The 19,895-nt window shown below is 35.3% G+C and overlaps 1 non-coding gene across 1 annotated transcript; it reads left to right on the top strand.

Annotated features, from left to right (window-relative positions):
• Positions 1–11,345: 11,345 nt before the first annotated feature.
• Trnas-uga lies at positions 11,346–11,433 on the top strand. The gene has a single exon. It is a non-coding gene; the product is annotated as a tRNA-Ser (tRNA).
• Positions 11,434–19,895: the final 8,462 nt, after the last annotated feature.

Below are 19,895 nucleotides of genomic sequence, written 5' to 3' on the forward strand. Positions count from 1 at the left end.
TGCGGGCCACGCAACACCCATACATATGGACTTCATTGAACGCGGAGGCATATTGAATATTATGCGCCTTACTTCGCCAGCATTCGCTGCTTCCAGCCTGTCTGCTATGACTTTTATGTACTGATAATCATTATACTCACATCCCGGCACTACTGTTTGAAAGCACAGTTCAATGAATTTTAGAAAGTTCATGTTAGACCTCCTATAGTATCACCCAAGTAACCCCTATGGTGTTATCCAAGTGGCCGACACTGGTTCCTTTATGACGGCGTCATGCAAGTAGCTGACACTGGAATGACATCCTTTGATTTTTTATATGGTTATGCAAGAAATCTAGTGTAGATTTTTATTTATTTTATAAGATTGAAGTGTTACAGTAGCGAGCTTACAACACTACTGTTTTGTAAATTTAGTGAATAAAATTACTTCTTCAACTTTATCGAAGTAAAGAATTGATTTCCATTGCGGTAAATGAGCAACATTATTGAATCTTTACCGTTTTTCTTTACTGCTGAATCAACTTGTTTTTGAAAATCATTAGTATTTTCTATATCGGTTCCATCTAATTGGATAATAATGTCTCCTTTTTTAATACCACGCAACGTGGCATTACTGTTACTATCTACATTGGTAACTATCACACCTTTTGTAGGATTACTTTCTTTTGATTCTTTTGGCAGATTTGAAACAGTTAAACCGGTTACATAATCAGATGTTGATTTATTTTCTTCTTGATTGTTATCTTGGCCATCATTTGTAGATTCCCCGATCACAACTTTAATATTAACCTCTTTGCTCTTTCTAAGTAACTTAACTTGCACTTTTTTCTCAGGTCCAGCTCTTGAAACCATTTGAGGTAATTGTGTCATTCTATCGATTTTTTTACCGTCAAATTCTAATAATATATCACCTACTTTAATCCCACCTTTTTCTGCAGGACTATCCTTTACTATACTTGCAACCAATGCGCCTTTTATATCTTTTAAACCCAAGGACTCAGCAAATTCTTTCGTTATAAGCTGAACTTGCACACCAAGCCAACCATGTTTTATTTTTTTGCCACTTTTTAATGTGTCAATAATTGACATAGCTAAATTAGATGGTATGGCAAAACCTATACCCACGTTGCCGCCAGACTCAGATGGAGAATAGATAGCAGTATTAATACCTATAACTTTTCCATTTAAATCAAATAACGGTCCTCCAGAGTTACCCCTATTAATTGCAGCATCAGTTTGAATAAATTCATTCATAGTGCCAATACTAATGTCCCTGGACCTTGCAGATATAATTCCTGTGCTTACAGAGCCACCCAAACCAAATGGGTTACCTATTGCCATAACCGTATCACCAACCCTTGCTTTATCAGAATCACCAAATGCAACAGAAGAAAGATCTTTATCAGAATTAATCTTAAGCACAGCAAGATCAGTTCTTGCATCATAGCCTAAAACTTCTGCTTTGAAATAAGTATTATCGTTCATAGTAACTGTGATATCTTTGGCGTTTTTAATAACGTGATAATTGGTTACTATAGTTCCACCTTTATCTATAATAAACCCAGAACCAAGCAACACCACCTTTTTGTTAACACTAGGGCCCCTATCCATAAAAAACTGATCAAAATGCTCAAAAAACTCTCTAAAATCGTCAAAAAAATTATTTCCTGGCATAGATGGAACTCTAGTTCTGCTGTTATTTTCTTGTTTGATGATTTGTTCGCTTGAAATATTTACAACCGCAGGAATGAGTTCTTCCACTAAATCGGCAAGTCCTTGATTACAGTTGCATGCAGTAGTGCTAGCATCAACGACCTTTTTTGCATTCCAATCAAACATATTAGCATACGAAGAAAACGCAATTAGAAAATATGCAAATATAGATAAAATAAATGCCTTACTTTTCATAAATTATTTCCATCCTTTATTTAAAATATCTAAAAAGTTATTGTTTGGTGAAAGTACAAATTTAGTATTATTTTCGGCAAATGATTTACTGTAAGCGCTCATAGAGCGATAAAAGTTAAAGAACTCTTCATCAACTTTAAATGCCTCATTATAAATTCTAGTTGCTTCAGCATAACCACGGCCCCTTATTTCGTACGATTCTTTTACTGCACTGGAGATAATTTCCCTTTTTAATTTATCAGCTTTTGATCTAACTTCCTGCCCAGCTTGCTCTCCTTCTGCTCTAATTTCTTTTGCTTCTTTTTCCCTTTCAGTTTGCATACGGCGAAATATTGCAGAACTATTTTCTTCTGGTAAATCTGCTCTCTTAATTCTTACATCTATTATTTCTATGCCAAATTTTTCAGCTTCAGAATAAACTCCACGCTGAATCAATTGCATAACCTCTGATCTTTTTTCATTCAACAAGCTAATCAACGAAAATCTGCCTATATTTTCTCTTATGTGTGCTTCTATAACCGGATATAATCTTCTAACCAGACCTGATTCATTCCTCACAGCCTGGTAAAAAGTAACAGGATTTGTTATTTTATATTTTGCATACGCATCTACTATAATACGTTTTTGATCCGCTGTTATCACTTCCCTTGGGATCTTATCAGGACTTAAATCTAAAACTCTTTTATCAAGAAACTCTACACTATTTATGAATGGCAACTTAAAATATAAGCCACTTTCCCTAACATCCCTTACAACTTTACCCAGTTGTATAACTATTGCTTGCTTTGTTTCTTGCACAACAAATATTGAATTAGATAAAACAATCAATAAAACAACAAATACAGAAACAAAAACAATTTTAATATTACTACTCATGGTTATTTTCCTAAATTTGTAAGAGGTAAATAAGAAAACATACCTTTCAGATCATCAGTTACAACAACTTTGTCTACCTTACTGAAAATATTTTCCATAGTTTCAAGATAAATACGATTCTTAACGAGAGAAGGATTCTGTCTATATTCCTCATAAAGAGATAAAAAGCGATTTGCATTACCTTTTGCTTCATTTATTACTTCATTTTCATATGCTTGTGCATCTAATTTTATCTTTATCGCTTCACCCTTTGCTCGAGGTATAATATCATTATTATAAGCATATGCTTCGTTTATAGTACGCTCTTTGTCTGCACGAGCACTTTGTACATCTCTAAACGAACTGATTACTTTTTCTGGTGGATCAATTTTTTTCATTTGAACAGATAAAATCTCTATACCCATTTGGTATCCATCAAGAATCTGCTGCAATAGAATTCTAGTATCTCTAGAAATTTCTGGTCTGCCTTGACCAAGTGCAAAAGAGATCGTATTTTTACCTATTATTTCTCTCATGGCACTTTCAGCAGCATTTTTAACACTGAAACCGGGTTTGTAATCCCGCACTTTGAATAAATAGTCCTTAGCATCTCTAACGCGCCATTGAACCTCGAAGTTAACGTTGACTATATTTTCATCTCCAGTTAGCATCACGCCTTCACCGCGATCTGTATCTCGCCCATAAGAACTACTTACCCCAATTTCTTCACGATTTACTTCCTTAACGTTCACTTTAAAAACCTTGCCAATAGGGTAGGGGAAGTGATAACGCAAACCGGACATTTCTGTGTTAGAGTATTTACCAAAGGTAAGTTCTATGCCTTCTTCACTTGGGTGAACAATGTAAAAGCCTGTACAAGCATAGAGTAGCAAAATAATGAAAATGATGAAATAAGGTTTTTTGCCCCTGTTTTTGGTTAATCCATTAAGAAAGAACCCTATATCAGATACAGCTTTACTTAAAATATCTTCATTATTAGGAGTTTTGTTCCCTACCGGTTTCTTTCCCAAATTCCAAGGATTATTCTCATCAAACATAATGATTGATTCTATAATTAATACGCTAATATTACTCATCTTATAAGAAAATGCAAAACTATTTTATTTACAAATTAATTATCAGAGCGAAGGACATGATCATACACTTCCTTTTCCCTATGTAATATGGTCGATTCTATGGAATTTTCTGGCTTTTTTTTGAATTCTTTATTGTCACTCTTTAAGTGCACTACGTCTTCGTGAAAATGGAAATGATAGCTGAATAATAAAACCATTATTATTAAAGTTATAACAGCCAAAAAGATGAGTGTTCTTTTTCTATACCTCATAAATGCTGCAGCTTCTTGACCTAATTTTCCACACTATCAAAAAACACGTCAAGCGAAATTATTTGAAGACAAATAAATACTGGCAATCAATTTAACACTAACTTAAGAATCAAGGAATACAATTATAATATATTTAATTAATAGTGAGGTTTAAAATGTCACCTAATGAAAAAAATTCTGTTGTAACTGAACAAGGAAATGATCTTGGTTTGAATAAAACGACGCAAGATTCATTAAATTTAGAGGCTGCTAAGGATCCCAAGAAGCTAAAAGAAAGAATTACTGACCTGTTAAAAGGGGATACAGAATTCTCTAAGACGAAACAAGGAGATAAGATTCTTGTAGTAAGTGCAGCAAGTGGATTATTTACGGCAGTACTACCACTTTTGGCAGTTGGTGCAACACTTGCTATACCAGGTGCTATAGTTGGTCTTGCTTTATATTTCGCTGTAAAAGTTGCTGTAAAAGCAGTTCAATCTGGATATAAAGGGCTCAAGTGGTCAGCAGAAAAAACAGTTGATGGGGCGAAATATACTGCTGGGAAAGTTAAGGACGCGTCAGTATATACTGCAGAAAAAGCAAGAGAAGGTTATTATTCAGTAAAAGGAGCTATAAGTTCTGTGGGACGAGCAACAAGAGAGGGAACTGGTGCTACGTTAGGAAAAATGGGGCGCAGTTTAAGTAATTTAAGTAAAAGTATGTCTAGTTTAGACGGCATCCCATATTCAATAGGTAACGAAGGTCAAACTGTTGTTTTGAAAACAGAAGAAAAAATAAGGAATTTCAATAGTGTAAAGGAGATGTTTATTAAGGAAGTTCTTGAAGACAAAGCCGTAAATAACGCTGCTTTAACTAAGGAAATATTTTCTAAGCTGGGAGAAAAAATATTAGAGAAAGCTTATTCTGTTGATGGTCAACAAAGTGCCAAAAAGGACCAGTTGATCAACCGGTTGAGACAGCAAGTAGATTTTGTCAATAAATTAGACGCTAAGAAGTTGCAAAATTTGTTGTCTAAGGATAATAATAGTCTTTATGAAATTTTCTCTGAACATCATAATGAAATTAAGGAGATTATTAAAAAATGCAAAACAGAGCATAAACTTTCTAACTCTATAGAGAACCTTAATGAAGTAGCAGGAAAGTATGGTATCAGAAAAGGTTCAATGCAATCTTTTGAAAACAGCTCATCAAGAAGCAGTTCAATGAGTTTTCTAAATTCTGTAAGTACTGACAGTACCATTAGCAGTGAAGCGGAATTGTTAAATCCTGCAAACCATAAAGAAGTGAAAACAGCTACTTCACTTTGGGATAAGGTTTCATCACCTTTCAAAAGTGGCAAAAAGTCAGAAAAAACTTCTGAAGTTAAATATCAAGTTCTTTCTGAATCAGACACGTTGCCTAGAAAAATAGGAAATAGCACTTTTTACGTTGATACTCCTACTCCAATTGAGAATACTAATAAAACTGCAACAATAGGAGGAAGACCAGGAGTTGCACGACGTAATAGTACTAGCAACCTTACTAGGGTAGAAACTCCAGAAGTACCAACTAGAAGCGCCTCATTGACTAACTTAAATGGACAAAGTTCTTTCAGTGAAGATGTTCTCAGTGATCCTAAAGTAAACCAATATCTTGGTAATTCGAATAAAGGAACTCTAACTCGCAGTAATTCTTTTGATAGTGCAAGAGGTTCATCTGGTCCTTCTACACCAACAAGCTCATTAGAAAGATTGTTCCAATCTTTCAGTAAAGATGAAGTTGGGGCAGCAATGGAGAAAGACTTAAAAGAATTTAGTTTAAGTGCTAAAACTGAATCTACATTACACAATTCTTTTAGTAATCGTAATGGTTCTGATAGTGGATTCAATTCACCAACTTCTTCTCCAACACATACAATGTTTACTGAAAATGGCAAGGCAAAAACCCAAGCTGACTTAAGAAAGACAGGTCATCTGGACAAACTGGTGGGACAGCCTTCTACGAAAGTAGCTGTTGACACTGACGTTCAACAGCAAGCTGCACAAACAGCTGTGAAAACGAACTAAACAAAGCTATCCACCTTCTCCAAAAGGATGTTACTCAATGAGTAACATCCTTTTTTGTTTTTAAACTATAGAAAAATCCTAGATCCCAGCGGTATGCGTACAACCGTATGAACATTGTGATTTCTCTGCTAGGAAAGGTGTCATCCGAGTAGCTGACACTGGGATCCAGGAAAGTTTGCTTGTTTACAAGCAAACTAGCATAGAAAGTGGTTACAACGTTTTCGATGAGATTATATGGAAAACTGGATTCCAGTGTCAAGCACTGGAATGACATCACAGGGGCACTGGGATGACACCTTTACGTTTGAGGCAAACTAGCTATAACACTTAACATACTACCTTTGCAAACAAATGTTCATACAGTACGCGCTGGCGTTATTTTCTCTTGATGAATAAACCTGAGTGGAGTATAGTAGCAATGCGTTTATATAGATTCTAATGAATAATTTAGTTTTCAACTTTTTCAAATTTAAATGAGGCTAAAACTATTTCTGAAGAATTGTTAAACGCATATCAAATTCTACCTTTGCGATATCTTCAGTGTCTCGAATTAGCCGTTCTAATTTTTCCAGTCCAACTTCAGTGTTTATAAGCTCTCTCCCTCTAAATCTCATTGTGACTTTAATTTTATGTCCGTGGACAAGTAAGTCTCTTGCTTGACGCAATTTTGTTTCGTAGTCGTGATCACCAATATTAGGACCCAGTTTAATTTCTTTTATAGTTAATGTTTTTTGTTTCTTTTTTGCTTCACTTGCTTTCTTTTTTATATCATACTTTTGCTTGCTATAATCCAGAATTTTACATACTGGAGGGGTTGAATCAGGTGCAATTTCCACCAAGTCTAAACCAACACCCTGTGCAAGCTCCAAAGCTCGTTCTATTAGCACGATTCCGATCATTTCACCACTGTGATCAACTAAGCGTACCTCCTTAGCTGTGATGAATCCATTAATTCTGTTTTTATTGTTCTTTTTAACTTGCAAACTTTAACTCCCTTAATTCAAATTAATACTTTTTAACAACAATTCAATAGCCTTCTCCAAAGAAAAAGACTCCTGTCTTTCCGATCCTAAATTTCTCACTGACACAGTTTTACTGGTAACTTCATTTTTGCCTACAATCCACAATATAGGAACCTTGTTTAGACTATGCAAACGTATCTTATAACTAATTTTTTCATTGGTCAAATCAGTCTTGACTCTTACACCTTGTTCTTTTAAGACATTGCTGATTTTTGTGGCGTAACCGTCAGCCTCATTTGTAATGGTCAGAATAGCAAGTTGCGTTGGAGCAAGCCAAACTGGAAATTTTCCTGCGTAATTTTCTATCAAAATTCCAATAAAACGCTCAAAAGTCCCAAGAATTGCCCTATGTAACATGACAGGGTGATGCTTGTGCCCATCTGCTCCTATATAAAAAGCTCCCAGACGTTCTGGTAAAATGAAATCAACTTGCAATGTTCCACATTGCCAGCTTCTGCCTATTGCATCTTTCAAAACAAACTCTAGCTTTGGACCATAAAATGCACCTTCACCAGGGCTCAGTTCATAACTCAAGCCCGCTTCTTTAACGGCTTCAAGCAGCGCTTTTTCAGCTCTATCCCACACTTCATCATCTCCTGCCCTAACATCTGGACGGTCTGAAAATTTCACAGAAATTTCATTGAACCCAAGCTCTGAATATACTTCTTTTAAAAGGCCACAAAACTTTATAGTCTCAGAATTCACTTGTTCTTCCATACAAAAAATGTGTGCATCGTCTTGCGTAAAACCACGCACTCGCATCAGTCCGTGCAATGAGCCTGAGCTTTCATTCCTATGACACGTACCAAATTCTGCCATACGTATCGGTAAATCACGATAGCTTCTGGTGTGAGAATTAAAAATCTGCACATGACAGGGGCAATTCATGGGTTTTATTGCTAGCTTTTTGCTTTCAGATTCATCAACAATAAACATATTTTCACGAAACTTATCCCAATGTCCAGATTTTTCCCACAGCTCTTTGCTTACTAAAATAGGAGTTTTTACCTCAAAATAGCCATTATTTATTAGCTTCTTTCTGATGTAAGACTCAAGAACATTATATAGAATATATCCTTGTTCATGCCAAAAAACCTGCCCAACAGCTTCCTCTTGAATGTGAAATAAATCCATATCCTTAGCAATTTTGCGGTGATCACGTTTTTCTGCTTCTTTGAGGCACTCAAGGTAAGCGTTTAATTCATCCTTATTTCTCCATGCTGTACCATATATTCGCTGCAACATTGGGCCCTTTGCATCACCTCGCCAGTATGCACCCGCTACTTTCATAAGTTTAAACGCTTTAACTCTGCCGGTTGATGGTGAGTGCGGACCACGACATAGGTCAATAAAATCACCTTGCCTATAAACAGTTAGGTTTTCACCCTCTGGTATGGATGAGATAATATCAACCTTATATTTTTCGCCTATATCACTAAAGAAATCAATTGCCTGCTTGCGAGTCCAAACTTCTCGAACAAATCTGTGGTTACTTTTTACAATCTCTTTCATTTTCTTTTCTATTGCGGTAAGATCGTCCGTAGTGAAGGTACGACCTGTAGCAAAATCATAGTAAAAACCGTCCTGAATTGTTGGGCCGATAGTAATCTGAGTATTAGGAAATAGCTCTTTCACTGCCTGTGCCATTATGTGAGCAGCATCATGCCTTATTATATCTAAACCCGCTTCGTCACTCAGTTGTATCACCTCTATCTCTGCATCAGCTTCAATTTCACGTGAGAGATCATGCAACTCACCATTTACCTTAAAGGCAATTGCTTCTTTCAAAACATCCGGTTGTAATATATCAAAGCCAGTAACTTTACCACTGTATTCTTTTACTTTTTGTTCGGCTGAAAAAGTAATCCTAATCATTTATCGACCCTTTTGTCTAACCCTCTCTTTGTCATCCCAGTGCTTGACACTGGAATCCAGCTTTTTTGTAATTTCATTGAAAATGTTGTATAGTGTGCTTGTTCACAATCAATTTTACTGGATCCCAGTGTCAAGCACTGGGATGACACCTTTGTGTTTGAGGCAAAACAGGCTATAACATTTAACATACTGCCCTCGCAAACAAATGTTCGTACAGTTGTGTATCAGCTACTGGGATGACACCACCCCTAGTGGGCACTGCCCCTAAATCATAATGGATAACAGGGTTATAAGCTCTGAACATTAATAATAAGGCCTATTCTTCTTTAACCTGAGTGCAATTGCGTCTTCCCAAACTTCACCATTACGCAATAACTTTTCTTTATTGTACATTAGCTCCTCTCTTGTTTCAGTAGCAAATTCAAAGTTAGGACCTTCAACAATTGCATCAACTGGACATGCCTCTTGGCAAAGTCCGCAGTATATGCATTTTGTCATATCAATATCATAGCGCGTGGTGCGGCGACTACCGTCTTCTCTTTCCTCTGCTTCAATAACTATTGCTTGAGCAGGGCAGATAACTTCACATAATTTACAAGCTATGCATCGTTCTTCACCGTTTGGATACCTACGCAACGCATGCTCACCACGAAACCTTGGACTTAAAGGGCCCTTCTCCATAGGATACCTCAAAGTAACCTTTGGCTTAAACATATATTTTAATGTAATAACAAACCCTTTAATTAACTCTACAAAAGACCAGTACCAAGCTAATTTCTTGAGCATAAAATATTTAAAACTTGTGTCAGTCATTATAAATCATATTATCAGTTTTCAAAATAAATATTTTCACCTGGGTGACTTTTTAGGTATTTTGGTTCCTTAAGTATAACATTGCTAAGTAGTTTATATAAATAATGACAAACACAAATGAAACTATTTTCGCTTTATCGACCGTATTTGGTAAGTCAGGAGTTGCAGTAATCAGAATTTCAGGCAATTACGCGCTTAAAGCTTTAAATCATTTTCATATTAAGAAAGAAATTAAACCAAGATTTGCTACTTTAGTTGATCTATATGATGATTCCAGTCAATTGATAGATAATGGAATAATCATCTATTTCCCTGCTCCAAACAGTTTCACTGGCGAGGATGTTATAGAGTTACAAGTGCATGGAAGCAAGGCAGTTATAAAAATCATCTTGGAGGAATTATCAAAAGTTTTCGTTATGGCCAAGCCTGGAGAATTCTCACTTAGGGCTTTTCTAAATGGTAAATTTGACTTAACGCAAATAGAAGGGATTGCAGACTTAATTGATGCTGAGACGAAAATGCAAGCTAAACAAGCGATTAAGCAGATATCAGGAGAATTGGAGAGACTATACAGCAATTGGAGGCAAAGATTGATAACGATACAATCCAAAATCGAAGCATATATAGACTTTCCAGAGGACATTTGGGCAGAAAAAAGTGAGTTGGAAAAAATTAATAATGAAGTGCAATCTCTCGTGCGATTGATACAAGAGCATTTAAATGATAATAGACGGGGCGAAAGGTTGCGTGAGGGTTTACATATTGTAATAACTGGTGAACCAAATGTCGGTAAATCAACTCTGTTTAATTTCTTAGCCAAGCGTGATATTGCTATTGTTTCTGAATATGCAGGCACAACAAGAGATATACTTGAAGCTCATATTGACATTGGCGGATACCCAATCATTCTCTCTGATACTGCTGGAATTCGTGAAAGTTCAGATCCAATAGAATTAGAAGGTATAAGTCGAGCGAAAAAGAGGTCTTTTGAAGCTGATTTAAGAATAGAACTATTTCCTTTTGAACAGCGTCCTAATATCAATTGCAACGTTGTAAATAGCGATACTATTTATGTATTGAGCAAAGCTGACGATGTTATCAATAATCACGATATAAAAATTAATGGCATAGATCTTTTACCCGTTTCTATTCTAAAGGGAATAGGTACAAACAAATTGATCTCTCTCATAAAAGAGAAGGCAGAGGAAAAATTTGGGCATGATAGAGACACTCCTGTGATTACTCGGCAAAGACATAGGAATCACATGCAGAAAGCACTGGAACATTTACAACGTTTTAATATCGATAATCCAATTGAGTTGATATCTGAAGATTTGAGGCTTGCTGCATTTGAACTTGGTGCGGTGATTGGAATTATTGATGTTGAGGAAATATTGAGTAGTGTGTTTAGCAACTTTTGCGTGGGCAAGTAAAGCTTTTATAGATTGCTTAAAATCAAATGTTGTGATAGAAAAGAAATGGACGGATGGCCGAGCGGTTTAAGGCACCAGTCTTGAAAACTGACGTACGTGATGAGCGTACCATGGGTTCGAATCCCATTCCGTCCGCACAGCATCTCGCTATGCTAGCTGATTTTTAGAGCTTATTTGGACTATGTGGTTCATAACGCTGGAAATCTTGTCTAATCTAGCCACATCTTTTAAAAATACATCCCTTTGTAAATTGACCTTGTTAGCAAAGAAAGCTAATATCTATAAATAGATCACCATCTGAATATGAAAACCGATATAGTAATAATAGGTGCAGGACCTGTTGGAATATTCACTGCTTTTCAAGCGGGAATGCTTGATATGGGATGTCATATAATAGATGTTTTGGATCAAGCAGGAGGACAATGCACAGCTCTTTACCCAGAAAAGCCAATATATGATATACCTGGTTATCCTGTAATTACTGCCCAAAAATTAATTGAGCAACTAATGGAGCAAGCTTCGCCATTTAAGCCTATTTACCATTTAAGTCAAAAAGTAGAAAAGATTTCAAATAACGAAGGTGAAAACTTTACTATCATAACGAGCATAGGTACAGAGGTAAAATGTAAGGCTGTTATTGTTGCTGCAGGTAATGGAATGTTTGAACCTAACCGTCCACCCTTAAGTGGTATATTAGAATATGAAAATAAATCTGTATTTTATAGTGTAAATAAAATTTCCGATTTTCAGGATAAAACTATAGTCATTGCAGGGGGGGGTGATTCTGCGGCTGATTGGACTGTAGAACTTTCTAAAGTTGCGAAGAAAATTTATGTGATACATAGGAGAAAGGAATTTCGCTGCACTCCTGAAACTAGAAATAAATTAGAATCACTTGAAAGTGATGGAAAGATAGAACTGGTAGTGCCATATCAATTACACGAACTAGCAGGAGGTAATGGGCAATTGAGCACAGTGATAGTAAAAAACATTGCCTCTAAGGAAGAAAAAGAAATATCCGCTGATTTTTTGCTGCCATTTTTTGGATTGTCAATGAATCTTGGTCCAATAAACAATTGGGGTATACAGTTAGAACATAGCCGCATAGTTGTCGACCCAGCTACACTTAAAACCAGTAGAGATAGGATATATGCAATCGGAGATATAGCTATTTATTCAGGCAAACTAAAGTTAATATTAAGTGGTTTTGCTGAGAGTGCCATGGCTTGTTATGACATATACAAAGTAATCCACAATTCTCCGGTTAACTTTCAATATTCAACCTCAAAGGGAATTCACGGGAAAGAAAAACTTCCTTGAAAAACCTCGCCAGCTCCCTTATCATGAAAATGAAGCTATTGTATTTGCTTTCGCCAATCTGCAGATTAAAAGGTAAGGATTACTTAATGTATCGGCGTCTTATGTTCAATTTTTTGCAGTATATAGATACTGTATGTCTTTACAAAACTTCATCTACATCTAGATTTTTATCTAAATAAGCTGAACGCGCTTACAAAGCGTTACAAGACATCAAAAAATGCCAATACTCGACAGAGATAGTAAAAGACTAGCTAACTCGGGGATTCTTTGTCTTTTTTTCTGCTTAGTAAATTTCTTAAACGTTTGCAGCGTAGGTTAGTTGCAATTAAAAGCAGCTGAATTTCGCTTGTCAAGCGTTTAAAACATAAAAAACGCCAATATTTTAAAGCGGATAATAACCCCAGGGCTTCTTTTGCCTTTTTTTTTATTTGGTAAATTTCTTAAATATTTATGGCTAAACGACAACCGTCATCCCAGCGGGATCTAGAGATACCGCGAATGAATCGCGGTATGACGTAGGACTGCTGTCATTCCAGTGCTCCTTTTTTTGTCATCCGAGTAGCTGACACTGGGATCCAGGAAACTTAACTTTACACCAGGTGAATGTACAATAAGAACTGGATTCCAGACTGGAATGACACCGAAGGGGCTACTGGGATGACAAAAGGGGGCACTGGGATGACAGGAGAAAGAGGCACTGGAATGACAAAGAGGGTACTTGGATGACAGGAGGTAATGCAGGAAGTCTAATAGTGCAGCAACACGGAACCCCAGGTCAGGCCTGCACCTATTGAAATCAGCAGTACCAGATTTCCTGATTTTATTTTTGATTCTTGTATTGCATAGTCTAAGGCCAGTGGAATTGATGCCGCTGAGGTGTTTGCATGCTTATCAACGGTATTAATCACTTTCTCTATAGGAAAATCTAATTTCTTTACTACTGCTTCAATAATACGAATGTTTGCTTGATGGGGAATTAACCAGTCAATATCAGTGATTTTCAAATTATTGCATTTCAGAGTTTCCTCTACTGAGGCTGTTAACTTATCCACTGCATGTTTAAACACTTCTCTTCCATTCATGCATATTTTTCCAGAATCACCAGTTGAGGATATCCCTCCGTTCGTACATAGTATGTCCACATTGCCGTCAGAGTATAAGTTTGTTGATATGATGCCGCTTCTACCCATTTCTGATTTCATCACCACTGCACCAGCACCATCACCAAAGAGTACACAAGTTGACCTATCTTCCCAATCAACAATCCTAGACATTATTTCAGCACCTATAACCAATGCATATTTAATTCTATTGTTAGATTTTATGAGCGAATCAGCAACTGTAACTGCATATATAAAACCAGAGCATGCTGCTTGTACATCAAAAGCAAATGCGTTTTTACATTTTAACTTACTTTGTACAATCGTTGCACAGCTAGGAAAAGTTTTATCAGGAGTTGTTGTAGCAACTATAATCAAGTCAATTTCATCTACTGAAATTTTAGCTTTTTCTATAGCACTTTTTGCTGCATTTACAGCTAGATCTGACGTTAGTTCTCCTTCATCTGCTATATGCCTTTGAACTATTCCTGTTCTCTGCCTTATCCATTCATCGCTCGTCTCAACTATCGATGCAATTTCGTTGTTACTCAACATTTTTCTTGGTAGGTAAGATCCAGTGCTTAATATGAAACTTTTATTCAATATGACTTACCCCGTTAATTATCTTTTGATTTAAATTTTCACTAATTGCATTTACTGCAAATTTTATGGCATGGGCAAAAGAAATAGCATCAGAATTTCCATGACTTTTAATGATGATACCATTCAGCCCTAAAAACATAGCTCCACTTCTAATTTTGGGATTAAAACGCGTTAAAGCTTTATTTAGTTTGGATTTTAACAATATACCAACAAGCATTTTCGCTATCCACGAATTGAATACTTCCTGCTTTATTAGATTGATAAAGGTACTAGCGGTTGCCTCAGCCGTTTTGAGCATTACATTGCCAACAAAACCATCAGCAACAATCACATCTATATTACCCTCTAAAAATTCACTTGCCTCTATATACCCTTTGAAATTAATGCCTGGAGCGTTTTTAAGCAACTCAAAAGCGCCGCGCACTGAGTCATTACCTTTAACTTCTTCTGTGCCGATATTTAGCAAAGCAACTTCAGGATTGTCAATTTTTAATGCTATTTTTGCAAATATACTACCCATTAACGCAAATTGAAATAATGAGTCGGCATTACAATCAACATTTGCACCAAGGTCAAGCAAAGCGAAGCTTTTTGTCTTAGTGGGACAGATAGAGGCAATAGCAGGACGATAAATATTTGGTAATGTTCCTAAAACAAATCTGGAAATTGCCATCAACGCTCCGGTGTTGCCTGAAGATACCACTCCGAAAGCTTTACCTTCTTTCACTGCAACAATTGCAGCTTTCATACTTGAGTCTTTACGATGTCTCAGCGCAAAAGATGGCTTATCATTTGCAAGGACATTGTCAGAACAATGAGTAAATTCAGAATTGTTACTTACTTTTTTATATTTCAAAAGCAAAGGAGATACTTCTTCCTTATCTCCATAAATATGAAAAAAAACTTTAATGCCTGGGTCAACAAGGTTGTCTAAAAAAAAACCAGCACCATGAATTACGGAAAGAGGCGCAAAATCTCCCCCCATAGCGTCAAGTGCAATAACTATATTATTATTGACCGTAGATAACATATCATAATAGTCACTCTGCCTGTTGCTTGATGAAAACCCGTTTTCCTTTGTAACTGCCATCAACTGCTACGTTATGAGGCAACATGAATTCCCCAGTTGTTGAACATACCACAACATTCTTAGGCTCAATAGCATGATGAGAACGATGCATATTACGCCTTGACTTTGACTTTTTTCTTTTTGGAACTGCCAAAACTTCCTCCATTCTACTACAAAATTCAATTCATTAGTAACATGTTTTTTACAGGAAGTAAACAGGGATAGTAAAATAAGTAAGGTTTGCTTATGTAATTGAGTTCTATAGCTAAAGTGGCTCTACAATTTGAAAAACCGTCATTCCGCTACCAGTTAGTGGAATCTATACCGCGAATGAATTGCGGTATGACATAGGGAAACCTTTCTTGGGTTAGCTATAAATTAAAACATCAAGTATATCGAACTTAAAACATATCTCAGCTATACTTTGCGATAAAGTTAATAAAAATTTTAATAAAATCAGTAAGACTAACCTCTAGCTAAAATGAATACAAAGTGAGCTTTTTTGATATAAATAGTGTTAGAATAATTGGTAGGTACTTTATCAATTTTTTGTTAAGGCTTGGTAGTGCATTCATATTTTTTATTCAATCTCTATACCACTGCCTTGTGCCGCCATATTATTTTAGCAACGTAGCAAGACAAATTATAGAGATAGGCTTTTTCTCTCTGCCAATTGTTGGGCTCACTGGAGTTTTCATAGGAGCGGCGATAGTTTTACAAAGCAGCTTGAGTGACCCATTAATTAACCAAGAACAGATAATACCCAAACTTGTTACGATCACTATCATTAAAGAGTTAGGACCAGTTTTGATCAGCTTAATAATGGTAGGAAAGGTTGGATCATCAGTTGCAGCAGAAATTGGTACAATGCGCATCACCGAGCAAATAGATGCACTTACAACCTTGAACATCAACCCTTTTAAATATTTAATTGCACCAAGGATTTTAGCGTCAATCATAGTATTTCCCATACTTACAGTATGTGCAGATTTAATAGGAATATTTGGAGGATGTATCACTGCAGTCTTCGAATTTAACCACAATTTAAATATATACATTAAACACACAGCTCAGTTCTTTAATACGTATGATTTTATAACTGGGCTAATAAAAGCAACTGTATTTGGCGCCATAATTTCTGTCTCAAGCTGCTATTACGGTTACCATTGCAAAGAAGGTGCACGAGGAGTAGGTGTTGCTACAACATCAACTGTTGTTTTATCGTCCATACTGATCATTTTAGCAAACTACATGATTACTTTGATACATGCGTAACCCCATAATATCAATATTGAACTTAAGCTTATCTTTTGATGATAGGACAGTACTAAAAGATCTAAATTTTGATATATTAAAAGGGGAATCATTAGTCATACTTGGTGGCTCAGGAAGCGGCAAATCTGTATTAACAAAAACAATTATCGGCTTGCTTGCTCCAGACTCAGGGTCTGTTAAAATAAATAGTAAAAGCAAAAATAAATTTGGGGTTTTATTTCAAAATTCCGCTTTATTTGACTACGTTACAGTGTGGGAAAATATATCTTTTAATTATAAAAAGCGCTTTAATATCAGCAAAAAAGAGGCAAAACAGCTAGCAATCGAGAAGTTAAATGATGTTGGACTGGAGGAAAGCATAGCAGATATGTTTCCAATAGAGCTATCAGGTGGAATGAAAAAAAGAGTGGCACTTGCAAGGGCGATTGCACACAATCCAGAAATCATTATTTTGGATGAACCAACTTCAGGATTGGACCCAATTATGTCAGATATAGTAAACGAGATAATAATAAAATTATCTAGAGATCTTAACCCTACAATTATCACGATTACACATGATATTCATAGTGCATTTAAAATAGCTGATAAAATAGCAGTATTATATGAAGGGGAGATCATTTCCCATGGAACTGTTCAGGAAATACAAAATACTAATAACCAATATATAAAAAAATTCATTCGTTATATATAGCTATAGGTTCACAAACGAGATTGTGAGTACTAAACAGTTTAACATAAAAATTGACAAAGCTCGATTCTTAAAGTATGTTTAATTGAAGTAGTAATTACGAAACTATAATGGCAGTAAAGCACATAAGAAAACGTTTATATCAAGCTATAATGTTACCACTTATAGCACTGTTCTTTATAGCAGCAGCTCCATTTGTAGCATTAAGTCTCTTGGTTTTTAACATCTGGAATACAGAAAGTATAAACAAAGCATTAAAGTATATTATTATTGCTCCATTAGTAGTGCTATATTTGCCATGTGCAATGCTAGCTCTAGTGCTACATTTATCAATTAGTACTTTGTTGACAGTCGCAAAAATTACACTTTTTCCTGAGTTCTTTTTGTCTTTGCGAATTAAGGAAGGAATTAAGTTTAGTAGAGTTTTTAGCTTATCTATTACTCAATTCCATAATATGGATTTTTATGCATATATAAAAGACTCTAAAACTTTTTTTAAGATAAAAGATAGTAATAGAAAACTATTAGTAGCACTTCTTAAAGATAACGACTTTAGTATACAAGATGATACACCTTTCCATTTCTATGAAACACACCTAGAGTTTGTGACAGATGTCACTACTAAGATTTCCGATAAAGAGAAATCAAAAATCATATTCGATTATTTAGGCCTAAGTAACTTAAAACCTTTAATCCAAAAAGATAGTTATGGTGAACGCCGTCTGTATGAAATTTATAACACACATGAAAAGCTTATTAAAGTAGTTAATGATATTGACATAGGATTACTTAAAACACTGCTCAAGTTAAATGAATCTTCAGTGAGAAACCCGAAATATATGTGCATTTCGCGGTTATCCAATGTTATAGATTTGTTTGATAATAATGACTTAGTAAAAAACATGTCTGATGCCTTTAGAAACAAACAAATACTTGCTGTGCAAATGGCTGAATACCTCTCCATATTTCTTGGACATGAGTACAATGGGTACTACAGTAAGAAGGTAATGCAAGACAATTTAAAAAAGTTGTTTCTAAAAAAGGATTTAATTGATAATTTATCTTCTAACTTGGGCGCACAATCTAGTTTAATGCTAATAATCAAATATTTTTTGCGTAAAGAGATGAGTGAACGCGAGTTTGATAACCTCACTTCAATGTTGGAAGATAAAAATATGATTGATAATTTAAAACATATTGATGATATTAACAATGTTCTGCCACATACATTAGAATGCAATGGCTATAGCACTTTTTTGGGATTAAGGGAAATTTTTGATCTTAAAACAGCAGCTTCTGATATAAGTAATCTGCACTTATTGTTAGCAAACAATAGGTTGTTTTATAAGTTCAGGGGCATCCCCATTGGAGTCCTTAGAAAAATCTGCAGTACCGAGCTATATGAAAACTGTGCAAATGTTGACGAAGTTTTAGCATTCTTTGATTGCTTGGGTGATAAAAGTAAAAATAAAAATATTTTAGATAATCTAATAGTTGCTTTTGAAAAAGATCCCGAAGCAACTCATGCACTTTTAAATAGTAAATTATTCAATTCTCGGAATGAAATACTACGGGTGCTTTCAGATGAAAAATTTGATGGTAATAAAGTGAGAGAAATATTGAATCACATTAACTTGTTGTGGACGTTGCGAAAAAATAGTATGTTTAATAATGATATGGATCTAGAGGACAAGCTTTTTTATACATTTCGCCCACGTTTCATAAATAGTGAGTTTCGTGGATGTGCACAAGATTATGCTCTATTAAGTGGAATACATAATAATCAGCGAGCAGAAAGAGTTTTTTCTAAAAGTGTTAATCTGTTTCAGATTTTCCTCAAAGAAGCGATAAAAGATAGGTATGAACTAATGTTTCCCATCATAGAAGACACTAAAGTTGAACATTTAGTTGATGGCAGATTTATCTCAAAAGTAAGAGATAAAATAAACCGCTACCTTTCTAACTTACTTATTTTTAAAGGGAACCTGTTTTCAGATGTAAGTAATATACTTAGATTACAGGTAATAATCATCCTTTTTTTTCCGTTGTTTGAATTTGAGGAAGGTCTAGAGTGCATACCACTCTAGAAGAACGATGGGAAAAAATACTGAAAAGAAAGTTTACAGAGCTTTTTGTGGCACAGAAGTATCAGCAAATTACACCAGAATCTTTAGCAAAAATTCAAGATTTAACAATACAAGACTTATCAGCAATACCAGAAACTGAGGAGATAGAAGAATTTTTAAGAAAAAAAGGAATAACAAATTCAGATGATCTGTCTTTACTAGCAAAATTGATAGAGGACAGTATTCATATTGCAAACGTAATTGGAGAAAGAGTAAGTCTTACACAAAACATAACACAAACAATTTGTGATACATTTAAAGATATCTCTGTAAACCATAACACAAAACAAACACCACCATCTCTTCTTGATTTATGCAAGACAAATATAATTGGGAGTTCTTTAACTGAGCAAATAAGCTGCTAGGCAGGATTTATTTTAAAACTTTTGGCATTCGGCGCCTTGATGCTTTAC

The sequence above is a fragment of the Drosophila ananassae genome (assembly GCF_017639315.1).
Source record: "Drosophila ananassae strain 14024-0371.13 chromosome 4 unlocalized genomic scaffold, ASM1763931v2 tig00000242, whole genome shotgun sequence".
Lineage (NCBI taxonomy): Eukaryota > Metazoa > Arthropoda > Insecta > Diptera > Drosophilidae > Drosophila > Drosophila ananassae.